Genomic DNA, 22,150 nt, shown 5'->3' on the forward strand with positions numbered 1-22,150 from the left:
CCCTGGCACTATTGAAGAGGGTAAAACAACCATAGGGGCTTTCCTAGGACTAGATGATAACATGTTTGCTGAAATTGTTGTAGGTGACGAGGTTAACTTGGCAAAACTTTTAAAACATCACTTTAGGCCTAGTAAGAATATGACCGAACAGAAATTGAATATTCGAGCCCTTGTATTTTGCTTGTTGAATCACTATTTGCTGTCGAATAACAATGGCGCGTTCGGTGACATAAGGTTGATCCCCTTGATTAGCCAGATGGAAAGTTTCTATTCTATTATGCCGTTGGTTGTTGCCGAGACTTTGCTGAGTGCGGATGAGCTGAAGAAGGATGCCAAATCTGAACATTTTAAGGGAAGCCCCCTATTACTGCAGGTAATCGATTTTTCCTTGCGCACGTATACACGTTTTTTTTTTGCGTACACAATGAGTTTCAGCGCCTAGGGCTGGGCGCTGGAATTTTCGGCGCCTGGTCCTGGGCGTTGAAACTGCGCACCAGGAACCGTTTTCTTTTATTATTTTTTTATCGTGCCCGCTTTTTGCAGATTTGGCTCGTGGAACGGCTTAGACTTTTGGAAGCTCCTGCCGATCCTAAACATTATGGCCCTATAGCCTTGGTAACCGAAAATACTTGCACCAAGGCCAGGACGAGGCCGAATGGACCTCCTTTTTACTTATGGCATTTGTTTTATTAAGTGGGTGGTACCATGCTGGGGTTTGACTACTATGACAGGGGGTTCTGATGTATCGGTTTATGTTTCTTTGTTGGGGCTATCTCGTCCCATTTATATTTTCCCTTACCGAGTCATGCGTCAATATGGTTTAAGGTAGACTATCCCTTTTTTTGATACGGTACCACCTAAGGTAGCGGCCTTTTCACAAGCACGGGTTCTAGTTTGGGCTAAGTATTATGATGGTCTCCCGCGTTGGGCCGTAGCTACAAATGGCTTTGTGGGTCTTTCTGAAAACTACAAGTTGTGGATGAGCTACGATGATAAAGATGTGAGGACCGAGGCTCGAAATGGGGAGCCGAGTGAGCTTTTGATACCTCGTATTCGTGTTAAGTATGAGGGTCCTGATTCTGCCAAACCTCGTACCTATAGTATTAAGACTGTGAAAGCTCGTCCTGATCGAAAGCGAAAGGAAGTTCCTCCCCGTTCCAGTTTCAGGTCTAAAAAGATGCCTAACATGAAGGGGCCTGCTGTTGTTAAAAGAAATGCAAGCTCTCGCGGAGATCGTCGCCGGAACAATGTATGGGTTAGGAAGGCTCAGCCGCCTGTAGAAACAGTGGCTAGTCTAGTTGATGATAATAATCCTTCTCCCACCATTGTCTGTGCCCTTGAGGCTGAGGGGGCTGTAACTGAGAATGTTTCTGAAGTCTTGGCATCTTTGGAAGTTAGTGTCCAGGAGCCGGTTCTTATGGAGATTGATATTGGGGCAGCGCAGAAGACTGTGGGGGTGGATCCTGCGAACATTTCCCTCTACAAGACTTTATTTGATGATCCGGAAGAACTAGAGTAGTGTAGTTCTTGCTAGGGTGTAGGTGCCCTTTCTTTATTTCAGTTGTGTTTGTTTTTTATTCTTAGCACTTTGTTTTCCTTCCTATTTTTTTTTCAATAAAGGCGTATTTTTATTTTTCATTTTCATTTATTTTTGTTTCTCCTCTTTTTTATGTTTTTATATGTCTAACACTTTTTGCACAATTTTTGTATGTTTATTTTTTGATTGGACCGAATCCTTGGTGAGGATTTCCTACGTATCTTGTCAGAATCAGGTCGCGCGTAGTTCTAGCTAGAATAAGTTCTCGGATGCCAGATTTTAATAGATATGCCCTGAGGTGGTAGCATATTACTTAATCGGTCAAACGAGTGAAGTATTATCATTATTTTCGTGTGCCGTTTTTTTGCCGTAAGTCGCGTAAAAAATGAAATTCGACTACTTTTGTATGGCTATATTTTTGGTAAGCCTATTGGGATACGTATTGTACCCCCCAAGTGTTCGTTATTTTTCCGTTGTGTGCGGATAAAATGACGAGCACTTCTGAAAAGAAAATTTTTGGCAGGCAGAGAGTTTCAACGCCCAGGCTGGGGCGTCAGAAATTTCGGCGCCCAACCCTGGGCGCTGAAAATGATTTCTGGCGGTCGTTTTTGACGCTTTGCTTCACATGTTCTTGCATTTATTTCTTTTTTGTGCCTTGATTTTTTTCTCGTATTTAAAGTCAATTTTGAGGCTATTTCAGAGGCTTTTTTTGACTGTTAGCGTGAAATGCATTTTTGTCCGGAATAATTTTTTTTATTCGTGACTCGAAACAGTTTTGAAAATGGAGTTAGGGTGCGGAAGTTATGAAGATCTTTGTGTAGGCTTTTGAGGTGGGTTGAGGTGCGTGTCGTTTTTGAAGGATTGGTGGGGGTTATATTTTATTAATTCCCCTTTTAAGCAACATTTGCTTTCGTTTTGGATTTTGATTTCCTTTGACTTCTTTGGGTTATATGGGTTGATTTTTATGGTTACACTGGTTGACTTTTATGTTTTGGGGATATGAATGGGATGGTGCGGTTTATTTTGTGGGTTTCGGGAATTGGCTCCCATGGCACTATTTCAAAACCGAGTGGGCTTTGTTTGTTGGGCCTAGAGTGGGCCGCCTCTTTATTTTTGTATTTTGCAAGTACATTTGGTGCTTATTTAGTGTTAGAATAAAAATTTTAGGAGAAATATTACGCCTTTATTGATTCGGAAAATAAGGAAAACACACTGAAATAAAACTGACCTATATTCTAAGGAGCCTTAGGACCATCTAAAGTCTCTATTATTATTTTTTCTACCAATCTAAAGAACTACTAGGCGCTTTTTACTAATGGTGCTCTATGTGGCTCAAGCCTGGGGTTTAGTCTCATAAAACTTCGGTCCTTCACCGGTACTCATCTTGAATTCTATTCCTTTTGCATTGACCCACTGATATGTCTTCACCCATCCGTTCTCGATCTCTTCTAGTGTTGATGCAGGAGAGATTAACCGGGTTGGATCGAAACCTTCATCTTGTAAAGCTAGGGTAGTCATCACAGTCTCGATCTCCATAGGCCTCGATTCGTTAAACAATGTCCATAGAGCCTGGTTGTCCAATATTTCAGCTGTTTTAGTCTTGGTGAGGTGGGGTGCCTCATCCAAGGTGTGGCAGTCATGGAAAATTTCAAATTCGGGTTTTAGCAAGCCGTCCTGAACGAAGGGTTCAGGGAAATCGCAGCATGGGTGTTCTTCTCCTTCCCGAACGATCATCCCGTTAAGGGTTCTTTGATACGGGGGAAGGAGGGTGGTTTGTTTGGCTTTGTTAAGGTGTAGCCCAGACAGGCGGTCAGCAATATCTTCCTCCGTTGGTTCATAGCCTAAGCCAAAGGGAGTAGATTTGTTGGGTAAAGGATGGAATGTGCATTCCTTCTTCCTTATGCCCAATGGGGTTCCTGGGAAATAACCTTGAGCTAGCAGCATTCTAGGGATGACCAGGGATGCATGCGGGTCTAGGAATGCTGGATCATAGTCTTCAATGAACTGGATTGCTTCTTCCATTTGAAACCCATAAAGGTCGTCTGCAGTTTCGGCCGTTCCAACCATAGTACAACTGCTGTCGAGAGGAGGGGCGCGGATTTCTAGTATTACCCCGTTATGGATAAGTTTAACCATTTGGTGCTGGGTAGAAGCCACACCTCCTAAGTCATGGAGCCAAGGTCGCCCCAATAGGAGGTTGAAAGTGGGCTTGATGTCGATTATTTGAAACTCCGTGGTGCGTGCCACAGGCCCGGTTTGTATGGTAAGGTTCATTTTTCCCAACACAGGCCTTCGAGAGTTATCATAGGCTCGTACCCCTTGTGTGGAGGTTTGGAAGTCATCGCTTCCTAGTCCCAAGCAATGGGCGGTTCGCAACGGGCAAACGTTAACCGCCGAACCGTTATCTACGAGCGCTAGGGGGATGTTTTGCCCTTTGCATCCAACTACTAGATAGAGGGCTTTGTTATGGGCACCCCCCTCTCTGGGTAAATCTTTGTCAGTGAAAACTATGGCCTTTTCTCCAGCATCTCTAGTGACGTGGTTAACCTATGAGTCAGGTGTGATATCTGTAGGCACTGAGATGAGGTCAAGTGAGCGAATAAGCTTTTCGCGATGTTCTTTTGAGGTACACAAGAGATCCCAGATGGTAATTTCGGCCTTGGTTCTTTTCAATTGTTTCAAAAGAGGATTTTCAATGACTTCTGCGACGGTGGTGTGCCATCCATTCTCTGGAGCTTGTCTGACTGGGATATCGTCCATAGGAGGTGGGCGAATGCCAGGCTTGTATATTCTTCCTGATCTGGTGAGGTTGTCAACTTCGGGTTCTTGAGTGGTGGTGTCGATGAGAGCATACCCGGGCCAAGTTTCAGTAAAGAGGTCCTGGCCCGACACTTGAAATAGGTAGATATCTTCAGCATCATCATCCCACACACCGCACACTTCTCTCTCGATTCGATCCATAGGGACCACAGCGAGTGGTGCACCTTGAGGTGTAATGGACACCGTAGGGTCGAAGTTCTCATTTTCTGGTTGGTCGAGAGAGATGTGACAAGAGCCGAGTGGGCTCTTGTTGTTGTTCGGTTTGCCAACGTTAGGGAGAGGTATCACTTCATCCTCTATCATGTCCTGGATGGTATTCTTTAGGTTCCAGCAGTTTTTAGTGTCATGCCCATTTCCTTGATGGAATTTGCAGTAAGTACCTTCGACCCAATATTTGCTTTTGACAGGAGGGTCACGGGTGGGGCCTATAGGTCTCAACTTTCCTTGATTGGTTAATCTTTCAAAGGCTTGTACCAAAGTCGACCCGAGTGGGGCAAACTTTCGGTCTCGGACCCATCTTCCAGGGCTTCTTCGGGCGGGAGTCTCGTCTACAGCATGGACTTCTTGGGCTTGGGATGTGTTACCCCGATTATAGGTGTTGTTTTTATATGTGGGTTTGCTTTGTATGGTTTTGGCGAGGTCGTCCTCGATCTTTATTCCCACATCATAAACTCTTTTGAAAGTGTCAAGTCCCAGGTACCTAAGGTGTTGTCTGTAAGCCGGGTCCAGGTTGTCAATGAATGTTTGGCCAATTCTGTTTCGGGAGGCCTATTGATTAGCTGGGCAGCCTGGTCCCTCCATCTAGCAAAGTAGGTTGTGAAACCCTCATTTTTCTTTTGGAAGAGAACTTCCAGCTCGCGCATGGTGACTTGGAAATCCATGTTCGACGAGTATTGCTTGATGAAGACATTGACAAAGTCTTCCCAAGTGGGGAAGAGCTTAGGGTCCTGGTGATAGTACCATTTGAGCGGCACATGTTCCAAGGACAAAGGAAAGGCAGGTAAATACATGGACTTGTCCACGCCTTTCAAGTTCATGGCATTCACAAAGCTCAGTAGATGATCACGGGGATTGTCCGTGGCCTTGAACTTTGGTAAGTCAGATGAACTGAAGTTTTCTGGTAGTTTGCCAGGAAAAGGTTCAGGATCGAGGGAGAAGTATTTGCTCCCCATGGTTTGCTGTAGGACCATTTTTTCAATCCTCTTTTCGTTATCGAGGTCATTTTTGGCTTGTGCAGCCGCTAAAGCTTCATTTTCCATTTTCAATTGGCCCATAAGTTGGGTCATTTGGACCATCTGGTCTCGCAAATCTTCGATGGACATGTTTGAAGGTGCGAATCGAGGTTGGGGAAGCGGAGATCCTTGGAATGAGGGATGATGGATGGAGCTTGGAGTCACTAAACCTAGGCACCAAGTGGCAGGACCAGTCCTAGGCATAAGATAAGCTAAAGTTTAGGTTCCCAAAGTTTCAAGCATTACTTAGTCTAGACTTCGACTCTCTCTATTGGTTTTTTTTGCTTTTTCTTTTATTAGTACACTTTTTGGTTTTTTTTTGTCATTCTTTGAATTTTCGAAACACTTGCCCGTGTGACATTCATAGTTATTAGCGTGTTCGGTTTTGGTGCCGAACATTGTCGTCGTAGGAGGCCTATCAACGACACAAAGAGTTATTTATTATTTGTTTTTTTTAGTCGCCTCTAGAATCGAGTGCTTTTTCTTACGCCTTCGTAGCAATTCTTTTTTTTTTACGAACGTTTTTTGGTGCTACGTGTTTTTTTCTTTTGCGCGGGCACCGAGGCTGCTGCGCCTGACCAGAAGGCCAAGCAGCAACTTCAGCGCCCAGCGTCGGGCGTGAGAAATTCTGGCGCCCAGCCAGGGGCGTTGAAAATGCGTCCCTGGCTGATTCTCGTTTTCTTTTTGCGTCTACTTTTGTTTATGCGACTTCGATTTGCGTGCTTGCCTAATAACGTCCTTTACGCGTTGTGCAGCGTTTGTGGGATTCGTTACAGGCCATCCCGAGCGTCGCTTATTTTTGTGGCGATCATTCGGGTTTGCGGAACACGTATTTCGGTATAACTCTTTGGCAAATTAGTCTATGAATGTTTGGGCAATTTTTAAGGTCGTTAGTTTTCTAGGATAGTCTGTCACACACAATCACATATTTCGCTACACATAACTAACATTCATCATGAGGCGATAATAACATGTCATGTAGTTTATGATAGGCTTCTATGGGTAGTTATTTGCGCCTGGTTTGGTACCGCTTCTATCGTAGATCCAACACATGCCCCGGTCGAGGTAGTGTCTTCAACAGACGAATTTCGCCCAAGAGGCCAACCCGCAAGTGCAAGCCAAGGGGGCATGCAGGCGAGAGGGACCTAGTGGGCGAGCGATTGGGTTTGGGACGGGTGTACTACTAGCGAAAGTGCCGAGTGGACAACATTCGAAGCGTATGCACCCCCCGATTGGCGATGGGTATCCTTAGTCCAAACTCCCTGAGGGAGCCAAGATTCATTATGCGGTTCTGCCCGTTCACATTAATATGCTGATTTTTAGGTCGTCCCAACTTGATGGGGAAATAAATGCGGGGTAGGATCATTTCACCCTTCGGCTATTTTGATTAACTACAAGCACGAGTATTTCCTTCACTATCCCCAGTGGAGTCGCCACTGTGAGGGGGTCGAAAAAGCACGAGGCTAATGCGTGACCTCGTCCCTCGTGGGTGTGACGATTCTTTTTATTCAATCAAGTGTAATTGGATTTCCTGTGAGTTTACACCCAATTGACTAGTGATATAGGAGTCGCCATTCAGTTTTTAACGAAAATGAGAAAAACTGACAAAACCTGGTTATCGTGACATAAAGGGAGTGCAATTATGTTTGACCACGACGGCCGTAGGTTCCCTTGTGATCCCTGGTGTGGGGATCTCTCAACATACACCCGCAAGGTAGAGATTGAGGGTTCGGGGGACTGTAACTACCGAGAGGAGTACTCGCTCTTCGATAACTCCAGAGGCAGGATATCCTTACTAGCTCAGCATAAATAATTGAAGGGACATGCGTTAACTATTAAACTAATCTGAGTTGATTTTAGCAATGTGCAACATATAATACTAGATCGATCGCGATTATCTGATTTAAATAGCATTAAGGGACCTAGCATGATAATCCAATTTCCCAAAAAAATATTATATTTGTTAGGCGTGGTAGAACAATCAGATTTAGTTAGTTTAACAGTTCATAAAAAGGGCGAGGAAAGCAATTAAATCATAGAAAAGGGGCACATTACGACGCACCCTTGAGAGTTGCGTCACGGTTCTCAGAAAACTAACCACTTTGACTTTGCTATTTCTCCTTTTTATTTAACGAATCTCAAATTATGGGACAGGATATGTTCTGTTCGATTTATGGATCGATTGCGACAGAACGCGTGAACAATTTCGCAGCGTGAGGCTTAGGCTAGGGGTTGGAGTCAATACTCAGAATATGAATTGTGTGTTGTGATTTCACGTCGAACTTGGGCTATATTTATAGAAAAGAGTTTGTGGAAAGATAAAATTGCAGAGCTCTAATCCACAAAGAATTAGGAAAAAACACGTACCCAGGTAATTCCAGCGCCCAGGCCTGGGCGCCGAACTGTTTTCTTAGTCAGATTCGGATTCCTGAAATCCGTAGAGTTTGAGACTTAATCGAGTCTTTTAGTGCGTATCAATTTCATGACGGAATGCGTCTGGGCCCGTTACGAACTCTAGGCTCGTTAGGATTTTAATTAATACGTAACTCTTATTTCCGAATCATATTAGGAATAGGATTCTCGCCGTTTTCTATCTCATTTAGGATTTATGTTGGAGTGCAACACCTAATTTTGACAGGTTTCTATCTTTTATGACTTGCCACTTTAAGAAGCTACCCTTTTACGGCAGTTACTATTTTTTAGCAGGTTTCCATAAATAGCAGGTTTCTATAAATAGCAGGTTTCGGGTGAAACGAGAAGGGTGATTGAGATTCATTATTTTTATAGGAGATGCGTTGTCAAGTGGAGATTTATGTTTTCATCATCGAACCTTCCCTTTCGGGAATGGGGACAAAAGTAGGCGTCTACAACGTGAACTCCATCTTTCTTCACTATCTAATAGAAGAATCTCATAGTTTCAGTGACTTGAACTCTATGCCTTACTTGGGTATAGAACATCAAACAAATAGAATATAAACAGACACTTTGAAAGTCCTTTGAATATTATGTTCTCCTTGAAGCACTTTGTAAAGTCTTCTAAGAGATGTATATTCTTTAAAGCCACTTCTAAAGTCCTTAAAGAATAAGTGTTCGGATTTTCTGAAGAACTTCTAAAATCACCCGGAATGTCCGTTTATGTTTGTTGTTCGCCTCGATGACTTTCGAGGTCTATTTTCTCCCACTTGTCATTTTGGAAACGAATCTCCAAAAGGACATTATTTCGAGCAAACAAACATTATGTTCTCAAAATTCGTGGTAGAAACAATACCCTTGTTTCTCATTTGAATAAATCACAATGAAACATATATCTACACTTGGGCCTTAGTTTATTGAATAACAAACACTAAGCTCCCACCGAGTTTAGCAACTCTTTAGATATATATATATTATTGAAAAAGTATTCTGCAATTATTTTTCAATTAGCTTTGAGGAATTTGGTTTAGTTTGGTGGTAGTTGAGCATTTTGTTTTAGAAATTATAGGAAAAGTCTTTATGATTCATCATTGATCGAATCAAGTACTAATTGACTTCGATCATTCCAACGTAGATATGCCATATCTAATGGAGCTAGATCGTGAAATTATAACACACAATCATTGATGATCATTTTGGTCTCAAGTAATCATCAACATGATCTAACCTAGATCTTTATGATTTCTTGCCAAGTGGATTTTATACTTCTGAATCTAGCCAAACAGATTCAAACTTATATCACTTTGAGTAAATAAACCTACATTCACTCAAATCCATGTGAAATAATAAAGTCATAAAATCTTTCTTTAGCTTTGAAGTCTATTGTCTAGGGGTTCTAACAATAGTTCATATCTTTTGTTACTTTCAACAGGTAAGACTAACTTGTCTTGAATTGATCTAGAAATCAACCAACTTTCAAAAGTCCATCAAAATAGAGCTTTTCAATGTTAAATTGTTGATATGGTCTAAGAAACAATGCCAAATATTAGTGGAACTCAAATCAAGAGATTGATTTGAACCTATTAAAGTTCTTATTGATAAAGATTTGTTTGTTTTAATCAAGCATATTGACTCAACCCGTAAATGACCATTTCATTCAAATAAACAAACAAACATTGTTTTTGTTTTTCTTGAATGTGAGTCTTTCTGTGTTTGAAAACAGAAATTTAGGTATGCTGATTATGGAACATAATAGCCATTAAGTTCCAGCCTTGAAAGGACTTAAAACAAACTAGATGACCCTACAACTAATGTAGCAATGCCATGCTTCATTTCCCTCTTGTAGGTCATTAGTGCATTCTAGCTTCCAATGTTTGAGTTATTACCGAAGTAAGAACCTCAAGCGGTATATGATACCAAGGAATTTTGATTGCTAGGTCACTTCTCTTTAAACATAGACTTATAGGTAGAAATGGAATTGTAAATTCCTTTCATTTGTTCCTTGTTTTCCTATTTCTTGTACCTTTTCTTATAGTCCTAAGAATTGACTTCTTTAGTGTTGAGTTTTATACTTTGTTAGACTTGTCCAATGTCACTCTAACAAAGTTCTTACCATTTTATTTATGTTAAATATTCTGTTTCAACTAGACGATCTAACCAGAAGCTTCTAAAGTTATCTAAGCATCGATCTATTCGAATGTCTAGGGACTAGACTCATTCGAGAATTATATGGATAAAAGAAATTAGGTTGTTAACCATTGGTAAAGCTAAGCTTTTAAACTCAATGCTTTATGATCTCAAAACTACAATGTATTTTGAATTCACAAGCACCAATCGGTTTGCCATTCGACTTTGATACTCGAAAACAACCATAAAAGTCTCTAAAAGAAACATACATTTTGAATTGCTCATTTTCTCTGATTTCCGTGAATCGTTCTTGGATTCGCTACAAATCGAGGAAATTTACTGTTACCTTTCTAAAAGGATTTACTGCAGTGCAAGATATTTAATTATAAACAATACTTAAAACATACATTGAAGCATGCAAAGTCTAAACATTTATCATGAGTAATAACTTGAAAATTAAAGCAATCATGCAATTTAAACAAGTTATTGCCATTTTATTCGAATTTATTGTTCCAGCAGGTGTGAATAAAATGAATCCAAGATCCTAAAATCATTGAAGAATTAAGCACATTATGTATTTAGACTCAATTCTAAAATATTTTAGGTAAGCAAATCCTTTGCTAATAGTCTAGAAACTACTCTTGGTTGATAGGTACGTCTAAGAGCTTATTAGGTAAACCTATCTCATTTGCCACGACATAAAAGGACTCCTTACTTATATCGTTGAGTTTCACCAAAACTAACATGTACTCACAATTATTTGTGTACCTTACCCCTTTAGGATCAATAAGTAACACCTCGTTGTGGCGGAAAACTATTACTAAGATTGATGTAAAGGTTATCCAAGTAAGTGTTATTTTGGCATGGCCCCTTTAAACTCAATTTTTAAAGTTTGGAACTTAAGGCTCTTACTATGTTGGTTAGATTTTAAGTGAACTAAAATCCTTAATCATATATGCAACATAATCAAGCCATAATCTCATGCATGATTAAGACATATTTAAAGCAATAAATAACTTAAAGCATGCATAAGATATAAATGTGATCTAGTATGGCCCGACTTCATCTTGAAGCTTCAACTTTAAACTCCGTCTTGAAAATGGACTGGAAACTCCGTCTTGAATTTCACCATGGGAGGCGCCAATCTCTTCAAATAGGATATGCTATAATTGAAACTAATTACAACTATTTGATGGTACGCAGACCATATTTAAAGCAATAAAACTTTGGTACTTTAGACCAATATTACATTCAAATTAATGGTACACATACCATATTTTCTATCCTATTTGGGCCATACTAGTCACTTTCCATAACCTGCAAAACAATACATTTACAATATACCATTCACCCATTCATTTATCAATGAATGGCCCACATAGCTGGTTAGTTGAATATATTATGCATTACATAAATATTTGGAGCAATTAATCAAGGCTTCCAATAAGCTATAAATTATTCAATCCTTATTAATTCTAATCGAGTTGCTTTAACCTTAAGGGAATGTAGACCTAATCAAGAGTTTATGACTAAAACGCTCCGACTAAAACCAAAAAATTTACATGCTTTACTAATTTTAAACATAAAATTGTATTTCCTAGTCCAACCGGAAACATACAAATTTAATTAAAATTTAAAGCTCATATAAATTTTTATTTAAATCCTTTAATTTATTTTCAGTTTATTAAATTAATTAATTTAAAATTAATCAAGGTTTTAATTTTAGTAAAATAATTAGTATAAATAAAATTTATAATAATTAAATTATTCAAAATTATATTCCGAGAAAAAATTAAATTACGAATTTTAAATTTAATTAAAATCGTTTTTCCAACTGAAAATCAAAATTAAATTAAAACGAACCAATCGGGTCAAGACGAGGCCATGGGCTCACGCCCATGTCCCGTCGAGTCCACGTAGCAGCAACGCCCCATGGGCTGCCAACTTGATTGATCGCATTGCAAGGCACGAGCAGCCACGCGTAGACGCAGCAAGCCGAGGCAGCCACGCCTACGCGCAGCAGCAGCTCGCTTGCTGTGGCGAGGCAGCGCTCGCTGGGCGAGGCATCCCTCGCTGCCCGCGCGCGCAGCCTGTTTGCTTCCATTGCCTTGCTTCTTTGCCCCACCTGCCCACTACTCGCAACACTCGACGCAAGGTAGGCTGCTGCCTTGCACTCTCGTGCCACGCCCTTGCTCGCTGCATACGTACCGCATGGGCGACGAGCTCCCTTGCTCGTCGTCGCATGCCCGCACTATACAACACCCCTTAAGGGTAACACTTAGCGTCCATTGCTTCGTGCGTGCAAGATTCGTGAATGGATTTTATAAATATCAAAACTTTATTATTTAAATTTATAGATGAATTAATAAATCATATTAATTTCTTAAATTTAGGGCGAAAAATAGAAAATTTATTATTCAAATTAATTTCCGATTATATGGATCCAAATCTAGGTCATAAAATTTTAAAATTTTTTAACTTTAACAAATTTTATGGTAGTTTTTAATCATGGATTCCTAATTAAATTGCTAATTAATTATGAAAATCAAATCAAATTCTAAATTATTCGAATTTCAACAAATTAATTACAATTACAAATTAGGTTGTATAATTAACAAGCTTAGGCATTAAAATTGTTAAACATATATAGTAGGTCAATCATAGATTCAAGATTTACAAACAAGAATTGCAAATATTTAATTTAACATCTTAAAATTATAAATTTTGCGTTCGAAAAACTAAAACTTCCGAAAAGTCATAGTTAGGCTTCGAATTTGCATATTCTCGGTTCAGCGTCAAATCTTTGATTTTAGTCAAAATTTTAAAACGTCGTTTACATGCGAAATTCACTATAAAATTATACGATTCCGACCATTATTGACTAAACTGCCGAAAATCCTGCGAACATATATTTAAATAATCGCACGAATTTGCAATTAATTACAAAAAATCGAAATTAATCACCCCTTTAATTCATTGCAAATTTATAAAATTTAACCATATTAACTATAATTTATTATGGAATTAATTAGAGGCTCGTGATACCACTGTTAGGTTATGACAAATATAAAAATATATATTTCATGCGGAAAACCCATAAAGCCAAGAATCCAAATTAATTGCCACATAACAATTAGAATAATTTAGGATGCATACATTTGTAGCGTGCCCTCCCTAGCTGCTCCCGAACCGAACAAGAACAAGTTTAGGACTCCAAGTGTAGTCCCTCCGTAGATAGTCCACGTACAGCACGTTCGGATCCGCCTTAGATTCAATTAACTAGAATTTAGCCTAAGGTTTTGTGTTATTCGATTATAATTTGTTTAGCTTAAAACTATATGAATACTTGAATTGATGTATTATAAATTGTGATTGCCATCACCTATTTATAGGGTAGGATCATCGGAACTAGAAACCTACTAGGATTCAGTTTACCTAATCTTATTAGAATTAGATATTAATTAAATCTATTAAGTTAGTGTTTATTTCAACAACTAACTCTATTAGTTTTAGGAAAATAATCTTTGGGCGTTTTTTGCAAAAACAGGCCTCGAAGTGTCGTTTTTTGGGCGTTTTTGTTAATGTTTTAATAAAAATTAAAAGTATCGGAAAGTAATTCAATTAAACGATCGACCTAAACTACTCTGAATTGCTTGAAATTTTGACACGATGTCACTGGATATATTCTTGATCTATGGTAAAAATTTCAGATTTTTCCGTTAATTATAAACCCTAATTTTTCTTCTTCCCAATTCGTAAAATTTAGATCCTTAATTGATTTTTAAAATAATTTAGGTCAAATAATTCGGTTAATTGGGAAAGGGAATATAATTTTTATGGGTCAGTGGCTAATTTTAAAAATTATTGAATTAAGATCTTGAATGGTTTCTTTAATTTTAATCGCACCTAAACCTAATTATTAAAATCTGAAATTTAAATATTAAAGAACGATTTAAAGTTTTGGATTTTATTATTTAAAAGTTCAAATTTTTATAGTTGATTCGTTCGCTCTTAAAAATTTGAGTAATGTTATCCTTGATTTAATATTTTACGAAATTGGATTGTCGTTAAAATTTTATTAAATCGTTAAAAATCGTTGTTTTTCGAAAATAAAAATCGTGACTTTTACGCCGTCTACGAAAGGTCCGTTCAGGTTCAGGATCGAACGAAGTAAGATCGCTGGTATGGACAGTCCTGGGCATAAACAAGCAAAAACTAGAAAACAGTCGTGATATCCGGTCTCAAGGAACGGGAGTCCCTTGAGAAATAACAAACAATAATCTAGAAAAACAATTAATAACAGAAAATAAAACCGTTTCCCCGGCAACGGCGCCAAATTTTGACAGGCTAAAGTCGTATCACCTAATCAAAAATAACCTAAGGTCCACTAGCTAGGTAGCAAGGGAAGTCAGGATCGAATCCACAGGGAGACCGGCGTTCCTTCTACTATTAATTAATTAAACTAAACTATTGGGAACAAGATTTGGTTGATTGTTTGTAAACTAATACTACGAACGATAATTAAATAAGTATGAATCAAGATATTAAGGGAATCTAGGGCATAGGTTCACCAGCAATTAACAATCCAGGACAATGAACAATCACGATAATCAACAAAGTAATTAATTACACTAGCAAGTTCTCTCGAATCAATACTAGTTATAGACTTAGAATTAACGGGCTCTCGCTACTTATTAATCCCAATTCTACCTATTGACACAAGCCTAAACATCAAATTGCATCTCTCGAATTTTAACTTGATATTGCATAACTACACAATTAAACCTGCGCAAATCTAATTGAATAGTGGAATAAACCAATCAATAGGAATTAATCACAATGTCAATAATCACAATTATTCAAAATCCCATCATATTAATTCATGGATCCCCAAACCCTAGAAATTAACTACTCACACATATTATCAATAAACAAAGCAAGCATATTAATTGAAAGCATAATTGAAACAAAGTAATAAATCAAAGTAATAAAATAGTACCTAATTGAAGAACAATGGAATACCAAAGGTTGAACTTTTTAATTGGAAATAAAACTAAGTGTTGGAACAATTTGAGAGAAAACTAAGCTTAGGAAAATAAACTAAGTGTTTGATACTAGAAAATAAGGTCTCACTAAAAATATAAGGGGCTAGTATTTATAGTTTGCCCAAAATAGAGCCCAAAATCGGAAATAAAAACTCGCGCATATGTGCAGGAGGTTGGCGTCGCCCGATCGGGCGTCGCTTCGCCCGATCGGGCGATCCACTCGATAGTCGGCCCGATCGGGCTAAAATCCGCCCGATCGGGCGGATTGCAAACTCTCCACATAAGCTCCAGGATGACCGCCCGATCCGGATCGGGCGCGCGTTGATGAGTTTAATTTGCTCCTAAACCGCCCGATGGTTGCATTTCGCCCTCAGCTTCCAGGGCGATTTGCAATCTTCGATATAGCTCGCCCACATCACCGAGTCTAACTCTCGGGGCTCAACCGTAAGCATCCAAGGCTCTCGAAAGTCAATGATGAAGGTCCCGAACTTCCTCGGGCTCATATAGTGGCCTAGATCAACATGAAACGGGTCTAAAAAGACCAATTTCTCATAATCAAACCTAAAACTCAAGGCACACTCAATAACACACATTAGTACTAGAAACGGCTCCTAAGAGCACGTTTGACACATAAAAAGTACTAAGGGACGGGGGTGAAACACTATATAAAACGCACATATCAAATCTCCCCAAGCTAGATCCTTGCTTGTCCCTAAGCAAGGAAACCATCGATGAACACAAGACCAACTTCACCCCCAACATATTTCAAAATGAAAACATAATCCAAGGTAGAATTCAACAAGCATGCATCAATGTCAACCAATCAAATCCATTCAATCGCTAATCCTTCTTAACAATCGTCACGCAAAGCGAACCACAAATGCACATTGGAATTCAAGACTAGTGCTCACACACTCGTCACTCATTTATGTGGCAGATAAAAGATGTACCCGTTCGCTCTCCTCCCAACATATAAGTGAACAATGCCCTCCCAAACTCACAACACTCGTGTGTCTAGAAAAACATACACTCAACCTAGTAGTCGACTCGGAATGTGTCATGTCATAACTTGCATTGATAAACAACTACTTTCACATTAATACAACTCTATGCACAAAGGTCGGAAGGTCTTTCAAGCTTGTAATGATAGGCTTAGGTAAGGGTGTGGTAAATTTGGGTAAAATGTGAGCTTAAAGCCTTGGCTTTGGGGAGCATAAATCCTAGCAAATCCATGATCAATCACAAATGATGACCACAACTCTCTCACTCAACACATGAATAAAACAACAAACAAACCACACTATACTTTCTTGCCTTGATTTCACAATTATAACCAATCACTCATGAAGATAGGAAATTGTAATACCGGAGTGACAAAAGCTTGAATTATTTTGAGAATAACGATTTTTCTTTTTTGCTCAATCTCTTTTTTTCTTTTTTTTTCTTCTTTTGGAACCTTCACATTTTTTTTATTCTCCTCATCTCATTCATTTTTCAGCTCATTTTTGTTTTCAACAACAATCATGATAAGAAGAACTTCCCTTTTCAATACTCAATATGCTCACAATGTACCACACTACAACTCCCTCACCTCACTACTATTAGCTCCCCCAAGCTAGGCTTGGGACTAGTAACCAATGGGGTTTTCATGGGCTTGTAATATGGTTAGTCACCGAATAAAGGGCACAAGCACAACATGGGTAGAAAAAGAGGGAACAAATATATCTAAATTCATCTGAAGGCTACCTAAATAGAAAAATGCCTTCGTCTTCCACAATGTGCATGTATATGAGTCATAAAACACTACTAATAGTTGCAAACCAATACTCAAAATCAATGACACACCAGGAAGCTATCACACATCCTAACCAAATCAACTAGTCAAGCACCAAGTCCACAAGTAGTTAGTCGGAGTTGACTCATGTTAAGGCATCAAAGCAATCGAATATCAAATCATGGCTAACACATCTACATTGCCCATCATCAAATACCAAGAATCAAAACAATTTCCGCTCAAGGGGCATAGGTAAGCATGATATTGTATTCATCGGAACGTATTTTTGTATTTTTTTTTTTCAAAGCAATAAACTACTCTACAAAGAAATAAACACACCAAAAAAAAACACACCAAAATAAAGAAATGCGAAAAGAAAAGAAAAACATACCTACAATGTACAAGTAATGTGAAACCCCCCCTCAAACCAAATCAGACAATTTCCTCATTGGCTCAAGGGGTATCGAACCAACTCGATCCTCATCATCATCAGTGACGGCCTTGGCCGCCATCATCATCAATATCATCACCATCATCTCTGCCACCATGCCCGCTAGGACCCGCTCCCCACCCTCCATATTGGGTAGGTGTGAAGGTGCCCATAGAACCCGGAGCTCCATATCCCTCCGCGGGATAGGTATACCAGGTAAGGTGCTCATAATCTGGGGCAATGTAGCCCTGCCTGGAATACTGATCGTAGAATGGGAACATGGTCCTCTGGTGATCAGCTGCGAACTCCTGGAAACCGAGCTCAAGTCTGCTCAACCGCTCATGAATGGACCCCTGCTCCTCATCTACTACCGGGCCACCATGGGGCCTCCCCGCGTCTCGACCCCCCCTCCTAAAGTAGGTGCGAGGCTCTGGCTGGTACTGGTGGGGCTCTGGCTGTGGGTCAGGCTGAGGCTGGGGGTCAGGCTAGGCTCTTGCCCAAATCCAACATATAAGTAATGAGCCTGACCGGGTCTGAAACTAGTGCGGCCCTGAGGGTCAGGCAAGGTGAAAAGCCTGTTTCCCTCAAACATCCAATACATGGCTCCCGGCCTAAACAACCCATGCTCCCCCTGTAGCCGACGGAGTCCAGCAAAGTAAGCCAAGTCAAGTAGGTTGCTACCCAGAACTGGAGTCTGGTTAGCCTCAGTAAAGTTGGCCGTGGCCATGGCTATGTGGGTGATCAACCCACCAATGGTAATGCGAGTAGTATGGGTGGAAGTGGATATGGAATAGAATTGAGAGGCCATATGATGTGCAAGGTTCATTTTGTAGCCATCCTCCCCTTCTAAAACGTAGCCACCTAGAATCTCAAGCTCCGTACTCCTAATATTTTTGGTCTCATCCCTACCAAAGATCGTAAATTCCAGAAACCTGTAGAAGACAATAGGGACCGGGTGTTGTATCTTGGAAGCATGCAAATGTTGCATACTCCCGGGATTGGCATTACCCGTAAGCTTTCCCCACATGGTGCAGTTATTATGGGTTTCCTTAGGTTTCCTACTATAGGTGGTAGACAACCCAAAAATCCTACCAAAATCAGCTAAACTCATGGTGTAAGTTCGGTTCATCACACGAAATTGAACCGACGACACGGTTCGATAACCATCTCTACGCACATTGAAACTACTCAAGAATTCCAGAGTTAACCGTCTAAATGTGAGACGGAGCATGCTATACATATTTCTCATTCCAACACCAACAAAGACACGCTTGACATCACTTTCAATACCCATTTCATGTAAAGATTTTTGGCATATAAAGCGAGTAGGGATTACCTCCCTCAATTTGAGGTGGATGAAACGTGCTCGTTGCTCCTCCGTAACAAAAATGACATCCGGAAAATCCGTGTCGGGCTCAAATTGCGGCGGCGGAGGTGGTGGTGTCGGTTCCCGAGCTCGGCTCGTCGAAGCTTCATGCTGATTTCTTGGTACCCTTGTGCATTTCCTTTGTGGTCGGTTTGCCATTGATGAAAATCTGATTTTTTGAGGTTTTTGAGCTTTTTGGGTGAATTTGGGGATTTTGTGGGTATTGAAGGAAACTGAAATTGGTTTGGTATAGGTTGTAGAGGATGGTGAGAGGATGATTTTGGTGAAAAAATTGTTGAATTTGGTGGAGATTTGAGGGAGATATGGTGGTTGGAAGATTTTGGAGGTTGGGGTTTAATGGAGGAAGTGAGAGAAAGTTAGGTTGAAGATGAAGAGGAAGTGAAGAAAGAAAGAGGAATCCGCGTATTTTGACGCTGAAATCGCGTTTCGCCCGATCGGGCAACATTCCGCCCGATCGGGCAGTTTGCGATCCTTTTCTTCTCATACGTGCGCGCCCGATCGGGCGCACCTCGCCTGATCCGGATCGGGCGATTTGCGAATGCCTATTTTCTTGACTTTTTCTGCCCAGAATTCTTCCTTGACTTTTTCACGAACTTTTCCTCAACCGCCCGATCGGGCAAAATAATTTCGCCCGATCGGGCATTCCACTCGCCAGACCGCCCGATCGGGCATGCTGCGCCCGATCGGGCACAAAGTTGCTTTATTAATTTCATCGGTGCGTGCCCGATCGGGCGCACCTCGCCCGATTCGGATCGGGCGGCTTACAGCATGCTCGGCCTTGTACGTAATTTCACTTTCTCGAACTTGGGGCTTTAGGCCTGCACATTATTAAACACCCAAAACCGTAAAATACACTCATCTCGCCTCTCCAATACCAAGGACTACACTGAATCACACACTTGATCAAAAATTATACTAAAACACACAAAACGAAAGCATAAAGTACACTACGGAAAGCAATAAATTGATAGTTAAGTACTCATCCCCTATTAGATTGGTGTAATGTCCCCATTACACAATCTCAATTTATGCACAGACAACGAAAGGAAGGGGATGAGAGTCACGACAACTCATCGAATGGGGGCACCAAAGATGGTGCCATCTGGTGTCAAATCAATTGCCTTGGATGAGCTATGTGGCGCGGGGGGTGACCGACCACGACCCCGATCATGAATGCGATGCCCACCGTTCACCGAACTTTCTGCCTTTCGGGTCTCAGCATCATCAAATCGTGCTTCCCTTCGAACCCATGCCGAAGAGTTCATACTCCGATTACCTCCACCTGCAAAACAATTTGAAACATGCTATTTTTCCGAAGGATTGTTGGAGTTAGTATGAGTCAATTTAGTATTAAAATAATCATTAGAAACATTGACTCCAAAACATGACTCCTCTACCATAGGGCTCTTAGCAACATGGGTTAAATTGAAAGTAACCTTGTCATCCCCCACATTTAAGGTCAGCTTGCCATTCTTGACATCTATGATTGCCCCCGCAGTGTGTAGGAATGGTCGACCTAAAATAATAGGGATCTGCCTGTCCTCTTCCATGTCCAACACAACAAAATCAACAGGGATAAAAAATTTACCTACTCTAACAAGCACATCTTCTAGAACACCTAGGGGGTATTTTACAGATCCATCGGCCATTTGCAGAGTTATGTTGGTAACTTTTAAATCACCCATGTTCAATTTAGTACAGACAGACAAGGGCGTGACACTAACACTGGCACCTAAATCACATAAGGCTTTGTCAATAAAAAGTTTGCCAATATTACACGGGATAGAGAAACTCCCGGGGTCCTTCAACTTGGGTGGAGACTTATTTTGTAGTAAGGCACTGCACTCTTCAGTAAATGCAACAGTCTCCACCTCACTAAATGCTCTCTTCCTAGTCAAGATGTCTTTCATGTATTTAGCATATGCAGGTACTTGAGTAATTAATTCAGTGAAAGGGACCGTTACCTGCAGATTCTTTACCACTTCTAAGAACTTACCAAACTGCTTGTCTAGCTTGTTCTTTAGCTGACGATGAGGGAAGGGAAGTTTGATAGGTGGAACTTGTATCTCAACTTTCTTCTCAACCCTTGTCTCAGCTTCCTTCTCTTTGACCACATTCTCACTTTCTCTTGGCACAGCACCACTTACAGATACTTCAACCCCTTCCTCTATAGTCATAGGTGGCCCATCATACTCATATCCACTCCGCAAAGTGACAGCATTTACAGACTCTCTAGTCACAGGCTGTGAAGGGAGTTGACCCTTGGGTCTCTCTGCGAGAGTAGTAGCCATTTGTGCCAACTGTTTATCCATGATCTTGTTATAAGCAGTGAGGGCATCGATTTTGGCATCCTTTTCGCTCAGAGACTTCTGCAATTCTAACATCATATTCCGCATCTCAACAAGCATGGGATCAGGCTGTGTGGGTTGAGGCTGTGGAGGAAAGCCAGGTGGTCCACTAGGTTGCGGGTTGTAGTTACTTCGCGGTTGGTAGGGCTGCTGTGGTGGTGGTTGGTAAGGTTGTTGTGGTGGTGGAGGGTGTTGAATCTGGTGGGGGTTCTGAACATTAGTACTCCTATATGATAATAGGGGGTTGTTTTTATACCCCTCATTGTATGAGTTGGAGTACGGATTGTTCTGCTTGTAGGCCTGGAATGCATTGCATTGTTCAATATAGCTCCTACATTCCGGTGCATAATGACCTTACATCCCACAACTATTACAGACATTGGCCAACTGAGCACTCATTGCGGCGTCACTAGCTTGTTGGGTGGCTTGGGAAGATGCGTTTTGCATATTATCCAGCTTGTGATGTAGGGCAGTTAGCTGAGCAGTAAGCTGTTCAATAGAGTTCATCTCATGCTTAACACCACGATCGGAAAAACCTCTAGGATTCCCATATTGGGCACTATGGATGGCTATCTCCTCAATCACCTCTAAAGCTCTAGGCACCTCCAGTTGCATAAATCTCCCACTGGCAGCTGAATCCAAAAGACACCTAGACTCATTACCCAGACCATTATAGAACTGCTGAACCAGGAACCAGTCCTCCAAACCATGGTGTGGGCACTCTCTTTGCAAGTCCTTGAATCTTTCCCAAACCTCGAACAAACTCTCATCTGCTTGTTGAGAGATACCTAATATCTGTCCCCTTAGACGAGCTGTCTTCTCAGGTGGGAAATATTTAACGTAGAATGCAAGGGCCAAAGAATTCCAATCGGTGATTTTCATAGTTGCGCGGTTGAGACTATTAATCCATAACTTTGCCTTCCCACTCAATGAAAAGGGAAAGAGTATCTCCATAGTCTGCTCCGGTATTAAATTCTTCTGCTTAATGGTGGCACAATACTGAATGAAAGACTGAATATGGAGATTAGGATCTTCACC

General features: G+C 40.6%; 1 non-coding gene across 1 annotated transcript; it reads left to right on the forward strand.

The window, feature by feature from the left end:
• Positions 1-21,815: 21,815 nt before the first annotated feature.
• On the forward strand, positions 21,816-21,922 carry LOC130460300 (small nucleolar RNA R71). Its single transcript, XR_008920212.1, has one exon. It is a non-coding gene; the product is annotated as a small nucleolar RNA R71 (small nucleolar RNA).
• Positions 21,923-22,150: the final 228 nt, after the last annotated feature.

This window comes from Spinacia oleracea, chromosome 4, assembly GCF_020520425.1.
Source record: "Spinacia oleracea cultivar Varoflay chromosome 4, BTI_SOV_V1, whole genome shotgun sequence".
NCBI classification, from domain to species: Eukaryota; Viridiplantae; Streptophyta; class Magnoliopsida; order Caryophyllales; family Amaranthaceae; genus Spinacia; species Spinacia oleracea.